The 20,418-nt window shown below is 38.0% G+C and overlaps 1 pseudogene; it reads right to left on the bottom strand.

Annotated features, from left to right (window-relative positions):
* Window positions 1-2,471: 2,471 nt before the first annotated feature.
* Window positions 2,472-3,255, bottom strand: LOC136123674 (proliferating cell nuclear antigen pseudogene; annotated as a pseudogene).
* Between the last annotated feature and the right edge of the window lie 17,163 nt (window positions 3,256-20,418).

Genomic DNA, 20,418 nt, shown 5'->3' with positions numbered 1-20,418 from the left:
ACAGTAGGTAGGTCCTGGCTGTTTATCAATTCTATATATACTAGTTTGCGTCTACTAGTCCCAAACTCCCACTCCATCCCTCCCCCATCCCCCATCCCCCTTGGCAACCACAGGTCTGTTCTCTACGTCTGTGAGTCTGTTTCTGTTTAATAGATAAGTTCATTTGTGTCATATTTTGGATTCCACATGTAAGTGATGTCATATGGTATTTGTCTTTTTCTGACTTACGTCACAGTATGATAATCTCTAGGTCCATCCATGTTGCTGCAAATGACATTATTTCATTCTTTTGTGTGGATCAGCCTTATTTTATTTATTTATTTTTTAAATAAATTTATTTATTTTTGGCTGCGTTGGGTCTTTGTTGCTGCGTACAGGCTTTCTCTAGCTGACGTGAGCGGGGGCTAATTTCTGTTGCACTGCACGGGCTTCTCATTGCGGTGGCTTCTCTTGCTGCGGAGCACAGGCTCTAGGCGCGCGGACTTCAGTAGTTGTGGCGTGCGCGCTCAATAGTTGTGGCTCACAGGCTCTAGAGCGCAGGCTCAGTAGTTGTGGTGCACGGGCTTAGTTGCTCTGCAGCATGTGGGATCTTACCGGACCAGGGCTTGAACCCGTGTCCCCTGCATTGGCAGGTGGATTCTTAACCACTGCACAAACAGGGAAGCCCCAGCCTTATTTTAGAATGTGAGGAACCAGCACGTGGTGTGGGTCAGTCTTGCAGGTGCGCTGTTGACTGGCAAAGTGGGAGGTGAAAGAAATGAAGCACTGGGCCCACAGAGGCAAGTGCTGGTGAGATCCTATCACTCATTCCTTATAGATCTAAACAGTGTCTGTCCTGGTCCGACTGGAAATGCATTTTTGGCCGAAAAACGCTATTCCATGTGTGAAAAGTACTTTTTAAACTTTATTTATTTATATTTTTAAATAAATTTATTTATTTATTTAATATTTATTTTTGGCTGCATTGGGTCATCGTTGCTGCGGGCGGGCTTTCTCTAGTTGCCTCGAGCGGGGGCTACTCTTTGTTGCAGTGCACGGGCTTCTCATTGCAGTGGCTCCTCTTGTCGTGGAGCACGGGCTTCAGTAGTTGCAGCACACGGGCTCAGTAGCTGTGGCTCATGGGCTCTAGAGCGCAGGCTCAATAGTTGTGGCGCACAAGCTTAGTTGCTCTGCAGCATGTGGGATCTTCCTGGACCAGGGCTTGAACCCGTGTCTCCTGCATTGGCAGGCAGATTCTTTTTTTTTTTTTTTTTAATGTAGAGCTTTATTGAGTATAATTTACATATGATAAAGTACAATTGGATTAGTTTTGAGAGATTTATATAGTCTTGGAGCCATCATCACAATGTAGATAAAATATTTTCATCACTCCAGAAATTTCCATCAGGCCCCTTTGCAGCCAATATCCTTCTCCAACCCCAGGCGCACAGAAAGGTAATGAATAGTTACCTACTGGATACAGTGAGTTCTACCGTCACTGCAAGTACGACAGAAATCTGTCACTTAATCCACCAAACACAAAATACACTGGAAAAAAGGACTACAATAAAGGAATTCTCAATATGCAGCATGCCAATTTGTGACCTTGTAGCACAATTACTGCTTGGCCTCTTTCACTTTCTTGGTTGAATCCAACATCCATGGAACTAAGCCACCTTCATCCTTTAAGGGAATAAGTCCCCACAAAAGGCTACTTACGCTAGAGAAATTATTTTTGCACAAACATACTCCTTGGGACCTATCAGATCTACTAAAACTTCCAAGACTCCTGTACAAGGCTCCCTAGGCTAATGAAACACTGCCCTGTAACAATGCTAGTCTTATAAAGCTGACAGAACTTTGGGTACATTAAGCTTCTGTAAAGTGTTAGTTTCTGCTAGCAAAACTGACAAAATATTATGTATTTGTTCTACTCTCCCCTTTTCATTTCTTGAGCTTAAGTCAGAATACCAAAATAAGTTTGGCAAATGAATCCCTCAAAATACTTTGTCACCTGCTGTATCTGGAATACTTTTTATCACTGTCTCCAATGTCATATCAACCTGCTCTAGACTGAAAAAATAAGCTCATTTACATGAGCTGCTTGAATTGTGAATTCTCTAGGATACTTGGACCATCGTGGTCCAAATGAAGGCACTGTCCTGTGATGCTTGAAATTCAAATGACTTTTATTTAAATTGAAAACAATACTTAAAACTGCATTTAGAGTCAAAACCCTTTTGTTTATAAAAATTATAAGGAGTATTCCTAGGTAAGACAAAGTTATTACTCGGTTAACAAGACCAGATTTGACTTTGGACTTTACTCTTTGAACAAACTGTAGAGAATGGAGAAAAAAAAAGTTATTTACAGAAAACAATATCTACATACCTACTCAGAGGTACAAAGACAAAACAGACTTAAGTATGTGCTAGCATCTCAGAAAGAGTTCTCAAAGAGCTTAGTTTTATTTCCTTGAATTTTAAGAATGTCTAAGATCCTTCTTCATCCTCGATCTTGGGAGCCAAATATACTTTAAATGTCTCATATCAGCAATTTTATACTCTACAACAAGGGGTACATCTGCAGACATACTGAGTGTTACTGTAGGAGAGAGTGGAGTGGCTTTTGTAAAGAAGTTCAGGTACCTCAGTGCAAAAGTTAGCTGAACTGGTTCATTCGTGTCTATGGTAACAGCCTCCTCTTCTTTATCAACATTACTCGTTTGTGACAACTTAGTATTTCCATTTCCAAGTTCTCCACTTGCAGAAAATTTCACTCCATCTTTTGCACAGGAAATTACAAGAGCATCTCCAATATGACTGAGATCTCGGCATATACGTGCAAATTCACCAGAAGGCATCTTTACTACACGGCTGTACTCTTGTTCTGGAATTCCAAGTTGTTCAACATCTAAATCCATTAACTTATTTCATAGTCTGAAAACTTTTCTTGATTTGGAGCTTCAAATACAAGTGCCATGGTGTCCGCGTTATCTTCAGCCCTTAGTGTAATGATGTCTTCATTGCCAGCACATTTCAGTATTTTGGACATGCTGGTAAGGTTCACGCCCATGGCCAAGTTGCTGTCGCAGCGGTACGTGTCGAAGCCCTCGGAGCGCAGGGTGAGCTGCGCCAAAGAGTCATGGGACGAGTCCATGCTCTGCAGGTTCACGCCGCTCGAGCTGATGTCCCAGCAGGCCTCGTTGATGAGGTCCTTAAGCGCCTCAAGCACCTTCTTCAAGATGGAGCCCTGGACCAGGCGCGCCTCGAACATGGTGGGGGAGTCGCAATGACACGGCTGCTGGCGGAAGGAAGGAGGAAGGTGTAGCCGGCTTAGGCTTCAGAAGATGAGAATGAGCGGCGGAACTAACTCACGAACACTTGAGACGGAGAAAGCCCACAACCAGCCCGCAGCGCCTGCAGCAATTTAATCGGCAGGCAGATTCTTAACCACTGTGCCACCAGGGAAGTCCTCTAAAGTTTATTTTAAATATATTAGATATCAGGAGAATTTATGAACTCTTTTTGAAATTATGATTTTTAAATTTTGGAAACAATCAAAATAAATACATTATGTTACTAAATCTGTTTTTAAGATACATTATCAAGATTCTGTGTCTTCAGCAACTTATATTCATAATAAAAACTTTAATTTTTTTCAAAATTCAAAACTTGTTTTTAAACATCTTTATTGGAGTATAATTGCTTTACAATGGTGTGTTAGTTTCTGCTTTATAACAAAGTGAATCAGTTATACATATACATATATCCCTGTATCTCTTCCCTCTTGCATCTCCCTCCCTCCCACCCTCCCTATCCCACCCCTCTAGGTGGTCACAAAGCACCGAGCTGATCTCCCTGTGCTATGCGGCTGCTTCCCACTAGCTATCTATTTTACGTTTGGTAGTGTATATACGTCCATGCCACTCTCTCACTTTGTCACAGCTTACCCTTCCCCCTCCCCGTATCTTCAAGTCCATTCTCTGGTAGGTCTGTGTCTTTATTCCTGTCTCGCCCCTAGGTTCTTCATGACCATATTTTTGTCGTTTTTTTTAGATTCCATATATATGTGTTAGCATATGGTATTTGTTTTTCTCTTTCTGACGTACTTCACTCTGTATGAGAGACTCTAGATCCATCCACCTCACTACAAATAACTCAATTTCGTTTCTTTTTATAACTGAGTAGTATTCCATTGTATATATGTGCCACATCTTCTTTATCCATTCATCTGTTGATGGACACTTAGGTTGCTTCCGTGTCCTGTCTATTGTAAATAGAGCTGCAATGAACATTGTGGTACATGAATCTTTTTGAATTATGGTTTTTTCAGGGTATATGCCCAGTAGTGGGATTGCTGGGTCAAAATGCAAAACTTTATACATGAATCTAAGAGTCCACTAGAGGTCACTTTTTCAACTTATTTCCCGTAAAAACAGAAAAATTTTGCTTTGATTCCTGTCATTGAATCTTTTATACATGACTTTGTTTTCCACGTTGGAACTTTTGATTCCTCCCAGAAAAATTTCTTCTATTTCTCAATCTCTTTTTCCTGAAATCTTTCTAATACTGGGGTCATACATCCTTATGTTTCAAGTACATTTTCTATTGTGACATTTTTAATGACCTTCTTAGATATCTAATTAAGTCTATATTATTTTTGATTATTTAAATATCTCTATTTGAACACTAGCATCTAGAACACGTGTCTATTTCCTGAAGATTTCATGGACTTTTAAAATGCTGTATTAGTGTGAAAGAACCAGAGTACAGTCTTCCTAAGACTTAGAAACAGCTGCTCAATTTCTGCTTTTTGTCACAAACACTAATGCTGATGAAAAACATCCAGTATCAACACCTGTTGAATCGAATCTCTGAATTTCATCCATCATTCTTGATTTAATTTCCCTAGTGATCCATTAGATTCATGTTCTGAATCACTTTTTTAAAAGCAATGACTCTAAAATGTGAATGCCTAATGTATTTTTGTTTATCTAACACATTTTTTTGCTTGAGGCTTGACTAGCATGAAAATGTTCACAAGCTGCTATTACATTGTTAGTACCACTACTTGTACATAAAAAGTCACTTTGCAAGCATATCTTTGTGTATATATAGTCTTGTGTACTTTTCACTAAGCTGTCTGACATAAAGTTACAATTTTCTGGCTTCCCAGTTGAATAAATGCCCTCTTCATAACTATATTGATTTTCAGTTATTCTTAAAAAAAAATTATCCCAAGTCAGCAGTTTTTAAACTCAGAAATACTGCAATATCTCATTTCTCTATGAAATGGAGGCATTCGTAGGGAAATAACATAGATTTATTCTTACCTTCCAAAAGACTATCTCTTTATATCATTCACTCAACACTCATCTAAGTACACTATAACAGAGGCCCTTTTAACATTTCTACCAGTTTTGAAAAGATCTTACTGAAGAAAACATTTGATATCTGAAAACAAAAGTTAAAACAGCAGGCATGATTTAAATCATTCTACATATAATACCTAATTTGAACAGTATTACTTGTTGAATTTATTTTCATGCACGAATATAATACAAGAATAACTTCTTCATGTAAAATACTGAAATATTACAGAGACGAGGCCACTTCCATTGTTTACAAGGTCTAATCTCCAAAGTGGCCCAAAGATAGCTTCTTTTGTGTATTCTTCCAGATCCTGTGACACATATTTACATTCAAATGTTTCAAACAGCTAGAATATACACCATACTATTATTATACATATGTACTGCATGTTTTATGTACCATACTACTATTATATACATGTACTACATGTTTTGTTTTATGTACATGTGTTTTTAAAGTAAATGTTATATAACATCGAACAAATTGTTCTGTCATTTATGTGCTTGATTTTTATTCAACAATAGATGTTGGGGGCTTCCCTGGTGGCGCAGTGGTTGAGAGTCTGCCTGCCGATGCAGGGGACACGGGTTCATGCCCCTGTCCGGGAAGATCCCACATGCCGTGGAGCGGCTGGGCCCGTGAGCCATGGCCGCTGAGCCTGCGCGTCCGGAGCCTGTGCTCTGTAACGGGAGGGGCCACAGCAGTGAGAGGCCCGCGTACCGCAAAAAAAAAAAAATAATAATAATAGATGTTGGAGTTATGTACATGTTGGTTCCTATAAATCCCTCTCATTCTTTTGATCTACAGCATAAAGTCTTTGAGAATGAACATGTCTATAGCTGAATTACCCATTTTCCTAGATAAGCACAGTCGTTTCTTTTTCCTCTTAGAAACAATGTGTATATGTGTGTATATTCTCCTATACATGGTCAAACCTTCCTCTACACTGAATATTGTGAAGAGAATTGCTAGATCATAGGGAAGAGGCACTGAACATGTAAACATATACTGCCAAATGGCTCTCCCAATGTCTCTCAGTGTTTCACCAGTGTCCTCTCAACTAGCAGCAATTGCAGAAGAGCGGACTCCTCACACCCAGGTCCACAGTCACTACCTACCTTTACATTTTCGATCATTTCTATGGTATCTCATGTTTGAAATTGTACTTGCCTAGTTATTAATACTAATTATGTTCACCATATTTCTATACATTTATTGGGTATTTGTATTTCCTCCTCTGTGAATTTCTTATTCATATTTTTTGCCCCTTTTCTACTGCATCATGTGCTTTCTCTTACTAATCTCTAGGAGATTTTACATATTTTGACTGTCAAGTCATTTTTGGTTATATTTATGCAAATATTCTTCAGGTCTCTCTCTTGACTTTTAACTTTATGATTTCACTGTCATAATTTTTTTTTTTTTTTTTTTTTTTTTTGGTACGCGGGCCTCTCACTGTTGTGGCCCCTCCCGTTGCGGAGCACAGGCTCCGGACGCACAGGCTCAGCGGCCATGGCTCACGGGCCCAGCCGCTCTGTGGCATGTGGGATCTTCCCGGACCGGGGCACGAACCCGTGACCCCTGCATCAGCAGGCAGATTCTCAACCACTGCGCCACCAGGGAAGCCCATAATTTTTAAAATATTTTTATGTGGTCAATTTTTCAATTCTTTCTCTTATTACTTTAATTTTGGTATCTTGCTTAAAAAGACCACTCCCACTCTCACAACAAATATATGTTTTATATATTTATCTTATATACGATTTTTTCATTTAATTCTTATATCATTTTATTGTTATAATTATTATTTAAGTCTTCAGCTTTTCTAATTTTTTTTTTAATATCCTTATTGGAGTATAATTGCTTTACAATGGTGTGTTAGTTTCTGTTCTATAACAAAGTGAATCAGCTATACATATACATATATCCCCATATCTCTTCCCTCTTTCATCTCTCTCCCACCCTCCCAATCCCACCCCTGTAGGTGGTCACAAAGCCCTGAGCTGATCTCCCTGTGCTATGTGGCTGCTTCCCACTAGCTATCTATTTTACGTTTGGAAGTGTATATATGTCCATGCCACTCTCTCACTTTGTCACAGCTTACCCTTTCCCCTCCCCGTATCCTCAAGTCCATTCTCTGGTAGGTCTGTGTCTTTATTCCCGCCTTGCCCCTAGGTTCTTCATGCCCATTTTTTTTTGTTTGTTTTTTAGATTCCATATATATGTGTTAGCATACGGTATTTGTTTTTCTCTTTCTGATTTACTTCACTCTGTATGACAGACTCTAGGTCCATCCAACTCATTACAAATAACTCAATTTTGTTTCCTTTTATGGCTGAGTAATATTCCATTGCATATATGTGCCACATATTCTTTATCCATTCATCTGTCAATGGACAATTATGTTGCTTCCATGCCCTGGCTATTGTAAATAGAGCTGCAATGAACATTGTGGTGCATGACTGTTTTTGAATTATGGTTTCCTCAGGGTATATGCCCAGTAGTGGGATTGCTGGGTCATATGGAAGTTCTATTTTTAGTTTTTTAAAGGAAACTCCATACTATTCTCCATAGTGGCTATATCAATTTACATTCCCACCAACAGTGAAAGAGGGTTCCCTTCTCTCCACACCCTCTCCAGCATTTATTGTTTCTAGATTTTTTGATGATGACCATTCTGACTGGTGTGAGGTCATACCTCATTGTAGTTTTGATTTGCATTTCTCTAATGATTAGTGATGTTGAGCATCCTTTCATGTGTTTGCTGGCAATCTGTATATCTTCTTTGGAGAAATGTCTGTTTAGGTCTTCTGCCCATTTTTGGATTGGGTTGTTTGTTTTTTTTAATGTTGAGCTGTATGAGCTACTTGTAAATTTTGGAGATTAATCCTTTGTCAGTTGCTTCATTAGCAAATATTTTCTCCCATTCTGAGGGTTATCTTTTGGTCTTGTTTATGGTTTTGCTTGCTGTGGAAAAGCTTTTATGTTTCATTAGGTCCCATTTGTTTATTTTTGTTTTTATTTCCATTTCTCTAAGAGGTGGGTCAAAAAGGATCTTGCTGTGATTTATATCATAAGGGTGTTCTGCCTATGTTTTTCTCTAAGAGTTTTATAGTGTCTGGCCTTACATTTAGGTTTCTGATCCATTTTGAGTTTATTTTTGTGTATGGTGTTAGGGAGTGTTCTAATTTCATTCTTTTGCGTGTAGCTGTCCAGTTTTCCCAGCACCACTTATTGAAGAGGCTGTCTTTTCCCCATTGCATATTCTTGGCTCCTTTATCAAAAATAAGTTGAGGGCTTCCGTGGTGGCGCAGTGGTTGGGAGTCTGCCTGCTGGTGCAGGGGACGTGGGTTCGTGCCCCAGTCCGGGAGGATCTCACATGCCATGGAGCGGCTGGGCCTGTGAGCCGTGGCTGCTGGGCCGGTGCGTCTGGAGCCTGTGCTCCGCAACAGGAGAGGCCACAGTGCTGGGAGGCCTGCATACCGCAAAAAAAAAATAAAATTAAATTTAAAAATAAGGTGACCGTATGTGTGTGGGTTTATCTCTGGGCTTTCTATCCTTTTCCATTGATCTATATTTCTGTTGTTGTGCCAGTACCATACCGTCTTGTTTACTGTAGCTTTGTAGTATAGTCAGAAGTCCAGGAGCCTGATTCCTCCAGCTCCGTTTTTCTTTTTCAAGATTGCTTTGGCTACTTGGGATCTTTTGTGTTTCCATACAAATTTTGAAATATTTTGTTCTAGTTCTGTGGCAAATGCCATTGGTAGCTGGGTAAAGATTGCAAGTGTACAACCTTGTCTTGTTCCTGATCTTGGAGGAAATAGTTTCAGTTTTTCACCATTGAGAGCAATGTTGGCTGTGGGTTTGTCATAAATGGCGTTTATTATGTTGAGGTGAGTTCCCTCTATGCCTACTTTCTGGAGAGTTTTTATCATAAATGGGTTTTGAATTTTGTCAAAAGCTTTTTCTGCATCTATTGAGATAATCATATGGTTTTTATCCTTCAGTTTGTTAACATGGTGCATCACATGGATTGATTTGTGTATATTGAAGTATCCTTGCATTCCTGGGATAAACCCCACTTGATCACGGTGTATGATCCTTTTAATATGCTGTTGGATTCTGTTTGCTAGTATTTTGTTGAGGATTTTTGCATCTATGTTCATCAGTGATATTGGCCTGTAGTTTTCTTTCTTTGTGACATCTTTGTCTGGTTTTGGTATCAGTGTGATGGTGGCCTTGTAGAATGAGTTTGGGAGTGTTCCTTCCTCTGCTCTAGTTTGGAAGAGTTTGAGGTTAGGTGTTAGCTCTTCTCTAAATGTTTTATAGAATTCTCCTGTGAAGCCACCTGGTCCTGGTCGTTTGTTTTTTGGAAGATTTTTAATCACAGTCTCAATTTCAGTGCTTGTGATTGGTCTGTTTTTATTTTCTATTTTTTCCTGGTTCAGTCTTGGAAGGTTGTGCCTTTCTAAGAATTTGTCCATTTCTTCCAGGTTGTCCATTTTATTAGCATATGGTTGCTTGTAGTAATCTCTCGTGATCCTTTATTTCTGCAGTGTCAGTTTTTACTCTCCTTTTTCATTTCTAATCCTATTAATTTGAGTCTTCTCCCTTTTTTTCTTGATGAGTCTGGCTAATGGTTTATCAATTTTGTTTATCTCTCAAAGGACCAGCTTTTAGTTTTATTGATCTTTGCTATTGTTTCCTTCATTTCTTTTTCATTTATTTCTGATTTGATCTTTATGATTTTTTTCCTTCTGCTAACTTTGGGGTTTATTGTTCTTCTTTCTCTAATTGCTTTAAGTGTAAGGTTAGCTTGTTTATTTGAGATTTTTCTTGTTTCTTGAGGTAGGATTGTATTGCTATAAACTTCCCTCTTAGAATTGCTTTTGCTGTATCCCATAAGTTTTAGGTCCTTGTGTTTTCATTGTCATTTGTTTCTAGGTATTTTTTGATTTCCTCTGATTTCTTCAGTGATCTCTTGGTTATTTAGTAACATATTGTTTAGCCTCCATGTGTTTGTATTTTTTACAGATTTTTTTCTGTAATTGATATATAGTCTCATAGCCTTGTGTTCAGAAAACATGTTTGATATGATTTCAATTTTCTTAAATTTACCAAGGCTTGATTTGTGACCCAAGTATGATCTATCCTGGAGGATGTTCCATGAACAGTTGAGAAGAAAATGTATTCTGTTGTTTTTGGATGGAATGTCAAATAAATATCAATTAAGTCCACCTTGTTTAATGTATCATTTAAAGCTTGTGTTTCCTTATTTATTTTCATTTTGGATGATCTGTCCATTGGTGAAAGTGAGTTGTTAAAGTCCCCTACTATGATTGTGTTACTGTCAATTTCCCCTTTTATGGTTGCTAGTGTTCGCCTTATGTATTGAGATGCTACTATATTGGGTGCATAAATATTTACCATTGTTATATCTACTTCTTGGGTTGATACTTTGATCATTATGAAGTGTCCTTCTTTGTCTCTTGTAATAATCTATATTTTAAAATCTATTTTGTCTGATAGGAGAATTGCTACTACAACTTTCTTTTGATTTCCATTTGCATGGAATATCTTTTTCCATCCCCTCACTTTCAGTATGTATGTGTCCCTAGTTCTGAAGGGGGTCTCTTGTAGACAGCATATATATGGGTCTTGTTTCTGTACCCATTCAGCCAGTCTATGTCTTTTGGTTGGAGCATTTAATCCATTTACATTTAAGGTAGCTATCAATATGTATGTTCCTATTACCATTTTCTTAATTGTTTTGGCTTTGTTATTGTAGGTCTTTTCCTTCTCTGTGTTTCCTGCCTAGAGAAGTTCCCTTAGCATTTGTTGTAAAGCTGGCTTGGTGGTGCTGAATTCTCTTAGCTTTTGCTTGTCTGTAAAGGTTTTAATTTCTCCATCAAATCTGAATGAGATCCTTGCTGGGTAGAGTAATCTTGGCTGTAGGTTTTTCCCTTTCATCACTTTAAATATGTCCTGCTACTCCCTTCTGTCTTGCAGTTTTGGCTGAAAGATCAGCTGCTAACCTTATGGGGATTCCCTTGTATTTTATTTGTTGTTTTATCTTGCTGCTTTTTATATTTTTCTTTGTATTTAATTTTTGGTAGTTTGCTTAATATGTGTCTTGGCATGTTTCTCCTTGGATTTATCCTGTATGGGACTCTCTGCACTTCCTTGAGTTGACTGAATATTTCCTTTCCAATATTAGGGAAGTTTTCAACTATAATCTCTTCAAATATTTTCTAAGTCCCTTTCTCTTTCACTTTTTCTTCTGTGACCCCTATAATTCAAATGTTCGTGCATTTAATGTTGTCCCAGAGGTCTCTGAACCTGTCCTCTATTCTTTCCAATCTTTTTTCTTTATTCTGTTCTGCAGTAGTTATTTCCACCATTTTATCTCCCAGTTACTTCCACTATTTTATCTCCCAGGTCACTTATCCAATATCCTCAGTAATTCTGCTATTGAATCCTTCTAGAGAAATCTAAATTTCATCTATTGCTGTGTTCATCATTGTTTGTTTGCTGTTTAGTTCTTCTGAGTCGTTGTTTAATGTTTCTTGTATTTTCTCCATTCTATTTCTAAGATTTTGGATCATCTTTACTATTATTACTCTGAATTCTTTTTCAGGTAGACTGCCTATTTCCTCTTCATTTGCTTTGTCTGGTGGGTTTTTGCCTTGATCCTTCATCTGCTGTATGTTTCTCTGTCTTCTCATTGTGCTTAACTTACTGTGTTTGGGGTCTCCTATTCGCAGGCTGCAGGTTCATTGTTCCTATTGTTTTTGGTGTCTGCCTGCAGTGGCTAAGGTTGGTTCAGTAAGTTGTGTAGGCTTCCTGGTGGAGGAGACTTGCGCCTGTGTTCTGGTGGATGAGGCTGGATCTTTTCTTTCTGGTGGGAAGGACTGCATCCGGTGGTGTGTTTTAGGGTGTCTGTGACCTTATTATGATTTTAGGCAGCCTCTCTGCTAATGGGTGGGGCTGTGTTCCTGTCTTGCTAGTTGTTTGGCATAAGGTGTCCAGAACTGTATCTTGCTGGTCATTGAGTGGAGCTGGGACTTAACGTTGAGATGGAGGTCTCTGGGAGAGCTTTTGTAATTTGATATTATGTGGAGCCAGGAAGTCTCTGGTGGACCAATATCCTGAATTTGGGTCTCCCACCTCAGAGGCACAGGCCTGACACCTGACTGGAGCACCAAGACCCTGTCAGCCACAGGGCTCAGAAGAAAAGGGAGAAAAAAGGAAAGAATGAATGAAAAAATAATTAAGTTATTATAGTAAAAAATAAACATTTATTAAAAATTAAACAGTAATAAAAAAAGAAAAAAAAAGAAAGAAAGAAGAGAGCAACCAAATACACCAGTGATAAGAAGCACTGAAGAAGCACTGAAAACTATACTAAAAAAAAAAAGCAACTAAGGACAGAAAGAACCCTAGGACAAATGGTAAAAGCAAAGCTATACAGACAAATTCACACAAAGAAGCATACACATACATACTCACAAAAAGAGAAAAAGGAAAAATAGATATATATCTATATATATAAAAAAAAAGTAAGAGAGCAACCAAATCAATAAACAAATCTGCCAATGATCATAAACTCTAAATACTAAGCTGAGATAAACATAAAACCAGAAACAAATTAGATGCAAAAGGCAAACCCCAAGTCTACAGTTGCTCCCAAAGTCCACCGCCTCAATTTTGGGATGATTTGTTGTCTATTCAGGTATTCTTCAGATGCAGGGTATTTCAAGTTGATTGTGTAGATTTAATCTACTGCTCCTGAGGCTGCTGGGAGAGATTTCCCTTTCTCTTCTTTGTTCACACAGCTCCTGAGGTTCAGCTTTGGATTTGGTCCCGCCTCTGCATGTAGGTCACCTAAGGGCGTCTGTTCTTTGCTCAGACAGGACGGGGTTAAAGGAGCAGCTGATTAGGGAGCTCTGGCTCACTCAGGCCAGGGGGAGGGTGGGGTACGGAATGCGGGGAGAACCTGCGACGGCAGAGGTCGAGGTGATGTTGCACTAGCCTGAGGCTCACCATGTGTTCTCCCGGGGAAATTGTCCCTGGATCACGGGACCTTGGCAGTAGCGGGCTGCCCAGGCTTCTGGAGGGGCTGTGTGGATAGTGACCTGTGCTTGCACCCAGGCTTCTTGGTGGCTGCAGCAGCAGCCTTAGCATTTCATGTCCGTCTCGGGTCCACGCTGATAGCCGTGGCTCGCGCCCGTCTCTGGAGCTCGTTCAGGTGGTGCTGTGAATCCCCTCTCCTCACGCAGCCCAAAACAATGGTCTCTTGCCTCTTAGGCAGGTCCAGACTTTTTCCCAGACTCCCTCCTGGCTAGCTGTGGTGCACTAGCCCCCTGCAGGCTGTGTTCACGCCACCAACCCCAGTCCTCTCACTGGGATCTGACCTCCGAAGCCCGAGCCTCAGCTCCGAGCCCCTGCCCGCCCCGGCGGGTGAGCAGACACGCCTCTCAGGCTGGTGAGTGCCGGTCGGCACCGATCCTCTGTGCAGGAATCTCTCCACTTTGCCCTCCGCACCCCTGTTGCTGTGCTCTCCTCCGTGTGGCTCTGAAGCTTGCCCCTTGCCACCCCCAGTCTCCACCAGTGAAGGATCTTCCTAGTGTGTGGAAGCTTTTCCTCCTTCACTGGTGCAGGTCCCATCCCTATTCTTTTGTCTCTGTTTTTTCTTTTTTCTTTTGTTCTACCCAGGTATGTGGGGAGTTTCTTGCCTTTTGGAAAGTCTGAGGTCTTCTGCCAGCATTCAGTAGGTGTTCTGTAGGAGTTGTTCCACATGTAGGTGTATTTCTAATGTATTTGTGGGGAGGAAGGTGATCTCCATGTCTTCTTACTCCTCCACCATCTTGAAGGTCTCTCCCCAAGTCTTCAGATTTTCTGAGGATTATTTTTTGTGTGTGAGGTAAAAATCTCATTTCATTCTTTTCCCCAAATGGATGATAAATATTCCTTATACCCTTTGATGAATAGTTGATATCTTCTTACTTTTATGATAATGTAAGTTTCCTTAATTTCACAGAATCACTCCTGGGCACTTTATTATTAATTTATTATTATTTATTATTCATGCATACCTGTGTAACACACATTTTAAAAAGTAGCCCATGTTTCGCTAACAGGCATATCAAAACCTTTTTTTCTTTCTTCAAATAGCAAGCTTAATAGCAAAATTATCTTTGCTATTTTTGCTCATTTACTCTTTCATATTAATTTTAGAATTAGCTTATGAAGGTTACTGAAAAATTCTACTGAAAGTCAATAATTGCATTGAATTCACATATCAGTATGGGGTGAAATGGCATGTTGAGTCCTCTCATCAATGAATATGCATCTCTGAAATTTTTATGTCACTTTATGTCCTTCAGTTAATGTATTTTTCTAATACACTGGTCTTGCCAGCTTTATTCACAGTCATGCTATAGTTATTGATATTGTGAATGAAACCTTTTATTCTTTTGCCATTTCTCATGATTGCTTGTGTAAAAGAAAGCTACTAACTTTTAAAGATTGATCTTGTGTCTGTCTACCTAAATGGATTAATTCTAAATATTAATTTTAAATCTTAATTCTAATAGTTTGTCAGGTGACCCTCTTAGATGATTTTTACATCAGTGATCATATCATCATCAGACAATGACAGTTTTATTTCTCCCTTCTGAAGATATATACCTCTTATTATTTTTCTGGTTTATTGCATTTAACTAGGATCTTTAAAATGCTAAATTGAAGGAATATTGGGCATCTATGTCTTCTATTGACTTTAATGGGAAAATTTTTATTATGTTATTATGACTCTGCTGGGTTTTTGACAGTCACTTTTTATTAAGTTAGGGAACATGATATTAGTTTTTAATCTGCATATAATGTAATAAAATATTATTCTTATTAAACAGGGTAATCACTATTTTGAAAGTGTTGAGTTGTAATGGATTATTGTGTTGCTCAGTACTCCAAATAAATTGCATACAACATGAATTAGTCTATTCAATGTGAGTGAAGCTGAGGCTAATCCTAGAAAAATAATCAGAGGCAGCTAAAACCTCTGACCTAATCTTTAGGTTTCCTCTTAATTGAAATTCTTTTTTCTAAGGCTGTTTGTCAGAGAAATCTGAAGCCAAAGGTATAAAGAATATACCATTGGTGTGTACTAAAATATCAGATACAACACAATTTTAAGCTACATATTAAACACTTGGTCCAGTTTTTCCTAAGAACACTGCTGCTTAAAATTTACTGACTAATAGGTAGTCCATTATTGGTCTTGGCACTGTTATAATGAATACTTCTAACCAATGACAGTATAAGGAGTCTGTGATTTATTCAACCAACATTAAAAGAATGCTCATTTTGTGCCAGACATAGAAGGTGAATATTGAAAACTGGAGAAAAGTTGTGCCTCTGAAAATCTGAGTTGATTTAATTGTTATTGCCATATTCTAGAAGTAAAAACAGACATTCAAACTTATATATTTACCAGTGGTATATTACAACAGTTCTGAAAGTTCAGAGCTCCCTGAGATACTTTTGGGGAGTCCATAATGTCAATACTAACTCATATAATCTCAGTCTCTCACACTGGATTGGGGTGTTTCAGAGGCAATAGGAGGTGTGCTATCACAACAGACTGAAGGCAGATAGGAGAATCCAGCTCTCTTTTAATCCAGATAGTAAAGAGATTTACAGAAATGTAAAACAAAGCTTCCCTTCCTACTAAATTATTTTTGGTTTTGGAAAATATGATTATTCTTCATAAAAGATATACAATTCCATGCTCACAATATCTCATGTTAAAAACCTTGGAGTTATCCTTGATTCCTCTATTTTTCTCCTATTCCTCATGCAAACGATCAATAAATCCTGTTGGCTCTATATCAAAATATATCAGAATATGACACACATTTCATTATTTTTGCCACTACCAACTGCCTGATCCAAGTAAAGATGATCTCAAGCCTGGATTATTATCAAAAGCTTCTAATGCTTTTCCTTATTGAAGCCCTTTTCCACCTTCAGTGACTTGATTTGACTTAAATTTTATTTTATCCACCTTCTTTTCTTTGCTTTTCTTTTAAAAAAATTTATTGAAGTATAGTTGATTTACAGTTGTGTCCGTTTCAGGTGTACAGCACAGTGATTCATATATATATATATATATATATATATATTATATATATATATATATATATATAAAGAATCTTTTTCAGATTCTTTTCCCTTACAGGCTATTACAAACTATTGAATATAGTTCCCTGTGCTATACAGTAGGTCCGTGTTGGTTGGTTATCTATTTTATATACAGTAGTGTGTATGTATTAATCCCAACCTCCTAACTTATCCCTTCCCCCTTCCTTTCCCCCTTGATAAGCATAAGTTTGTTTTCTATGTCTATGGGTCTATTTCTGTTTTGTAAGTAAGTTCATTTGTTTTTTGTTGTTTGTTTGTTTTGGTTTTAAAAGTCCTGGCTATAACAATCAGAGAAGAAAAAGAAATAAAAGAATCCAAATTGGAAAAGAAGTAAAACTGTCACTGTTTGCAGATGACATGATACTATACATAGAAAATCCTAAAGATGTTTCAAGGAAACTACTAGAGTTCATTAATGAATTCGTTAAAGTTGCAGGATACAAAATTAATACATAGAAATCTGCTGCATTTCTGCGTTAAATTTTAAACTAATTACTCCAGGAGCTGTGCTGAGGATAGAGTGTAGAGGGAGACAAGCGTGGGATCAATGTGTTTAATTAGGAGACATTGCAATAATTCAAGTGAGAGTGATTGCAGCTCTATCTAGGCTAGTGGTGATAGAGATAGTGGCAGTAAATGATTAAATTCTGGATGGTTTTCATTATGGGAAATTTCAAACAGATACAAATGTAGAAATAATAGAATAATGAACCCATATGTAACTATCTCCCAAACTCAACAACAATTGAGTCATGACCAATTCGTGTTCATCTCTAATTTCCCACTCTCTGCTTTAATAGATTATTTTGAAGCATGTTCCAGACAGCAAATCATATGTAATCCTAAAAGATAAATTTTCAAAAAAAACCATGATCACATTTTAAAACTTAAGACTAATTTCTTAACATCATAAAGTATCAAATCAAATCAGTGTTTAAATTTCCTTGGTTGTCCCATACTAATGTTACAAACTGTTTGAACTAAGATCTAAATTGCAACTGATCTATATGTTTCCTAAACCTTTTAAAATCTACAATTCTTTTCTTTACTTTTTTCTTGTAATTTATTTCATGAAAAAATTGGCCATTTGTCTTATAAAATTTCCTACATTCTAGGTTTTTTGGATTGCATGGTAGTGTCATTAAATCATGTTTCTCTGTCACCTTTATTTCATGTAAACTGGCAGTTAGATCTCTAGAGACTTGATCAGAATTCTTCATAGGTGGTACTGTGAACATGCATCAGGAGCCATCTGTCTGTTGTTTCACTTAGGAATGATAATGACCATTGATGGTCATTGCCTTGATCCATTATTTCATCAAATGTTGAAAAATGGTGACATTCTAACATTTCTTCTTTATTATTAGCTGGAATTTTTCTGTCTGTAATTTCTTATAATTACAGATTCCTTGGAGCTTGAAGTGGCCTCACAGATAGGAGATTTAGCCCATTTTACAGTTGAGGAAATTAGGGGCAAAAATATGTAAGTAACTTCCCCAAATACACATGGTAACAGTTTTGGGACTCGATTCCTCTCTTTTAGTCAAATCTCTGCTCTCTGTATTACACCTCTTTGAACATTGTAAGCTTCTTTGCAATTGTTGAATGACAACTTTGTGTTATTTTAACAGAATTTGAGGCCCCAGTAAGTAGGTGGAGAGGGATTTTGGGTGACGGTTGGGAGGTGGTGGAGATGTCCCAGACTAGTCTGGTTACAGGATTTGCAGGGCCCAGTGTACAACGAGTGCAGCAGGAGAAGAGCGCCGTTAGAGGTATTAAAATAAAAAAGATTTTCCTTTTCTTCTGCTTCTCTCTCTCAACTTGTTTTTTTTTTCATTAGCTATTTAATATGGTTCTAAGTAAAGAAAAATTTAAAATGCAAATTATTGCATAAAGTTTACTGTTTATCTTCATATTGTGTGATGCTAGTTTTAAATGTAAATATAAGAATATTGAACAAGTTTGCAGAATCAATCACTGAAATTACACAATTCTATTTTGTACCTCATACATGTGGCTTTGTAGTTTGTTCTTACCAGAACACTGACAATCTGCACAAAACTAACTCAACTGTTTTTATTTCTTTTCTTAATAGACACACGTTCTACCAATAGTCTTTGCCTTTGGCTTCCTGATAAGTAAGGAAGGCCTGAAAGGAAAGGAAATTGTGCATTGTCCTATCTTTCCCTTTTCTTCTATGTCTTTATTTTCAGCATAAGTTGTTGGCTAGTACAAGAAAGCAGCACACCACCATTGCCTTCTTTCTGCTCTCAAAGCAAGTTCTGGTTCAGACTGAAAGTGTGGCACTTGGGCACCGTAAGCTGTGCTCCCTCACCCCCCTTTCTTGGTCTTAGATGTATCAAACTTACCTGGTACTGGCTTTGTGCCTCAATGAACTCCCACACATCATGGGTCCACTGGTATTCTATGCTCATGGGGATCACAAGCACGAAATGTGAGTGGGGCAGCGAGGAGCAGAGGTGGACACTCATGTTAGGCATATCTTCTCTGCTCTCCCACATGCTTCCTTGTCCCACTAGACTTCATATCTGAAACATAATTTCAAGGATAAAATTCTTAAGAATTTCAAGGTAGCAAGAGCAGAGTGTTAAACCAAGCAGGGTCTTTCTGAGCCTAGGACCCTGAGCACCTGCACAGGTCACGTGACCATGAAGCTGACCCTACTTCACATTTTCCTGAAATCAGTCAGGAGATCCCTTGCTTGCCTGTGCATTGGCACCAAGCTGGTCTGCTTTGCATCACCTCTTCCCTTCCTCCCTCACTCTTTCAAGCAGCTTTTATCCAGAAACTCTCCCTTCATTCCTGACACTCATCTTCTACAGGGTTTCCATCGCTTACTGACATTTGATTTTATTTTATATCACTTTAATTTAATTTAATTTATCTTTGTGCCAGTTATCTAAATGATCTGAGGCACTATTTCTCTTTACTAAACTTCCCCATCTTTACAAAATCATTTATTATTAACATTGTACATTATAACAAAACTATTGCTTGTCTATTTTCTTATTCCTTCTGAAATGTGTCCTAAAAATACAAGGTATTTCTACCAGAAATTTTCCCCTTGAGTAAATTTCATAAGTTTCCATGTTGCAAGGGTGGTCGTCTCTTTATAAGACTAACAGTAGTAAATATTTTGCCTCTTTAAACTTTAGTCCACATTACTTGGTTTTCTCTTTTAAATATTTGTATCTTCCAAACTTTATTTTCCTCTAAATGTGTAGGAATTGAATTATCTTTCTTCACATGTATTTTATCATTTAATGTTTTCATTTAGTTGAGCCATCAGAAATGCACATTTTCAATGATTTTTATTTCAGAAGAAATATGAATAATAGAGCTTGAATTTCTTTAGCATTTTATACTTACCAAAGCATTTCATTTACACATTCTCATCTGATCTTCATGGCAACCCTGGAAATTATTCACAAATGTATTTTTAGTTTTAAAATTAATAAATAACATTTTGTGTTATATCATTTTAAGCATTTTTATTTTTATTTATTTATTTATTTTTTTGGCGGTACGTGGGCCTCTCACTGTTGTGGCCTCTCCCATTGCGGAGCACAGGCTCTGGACATGCAGGCTCAGCAGCCATGGCTCACGGGCCCAGCCGCTCCACGGCATGTGGGATCTCCCCAGACCGGGGCACGAACCCGTGTCCCCTGCATCGGCAGGTGGACTCTCAACCACTGTGCCACCAGGGAAGCCCAAGCATTATTATTTTTTCTTCCAATTTTATTAAGATATAATTCACATACAGCACTGTATAAATTTAAGGTGTACAGCATGATTTGACTTACATATATTGTGCAAAGATGACCACAATAGGCTTAGT

The sequence above is a fragment of the Phocoena phocoena genome, chromosome 5 (assembly GCF_963924675.1).
Source record: "Phocoena phocoena chromosome 5, mPhoPho1.1, whole genome shotgun sequence".
In the NCBI taxonomy this organism is placed as follows: Eukaryota; Metazoa; Chordata; class Mammalia; order Artiodactyla; family Phocoenidae; genus Phocoena; species Phocoena phocoena.
The sequence above is the reverse complement of the archived record's forward strand: the minus strand, read 5'-3'. Positions and strand labels throughout refer to the sequence as shown.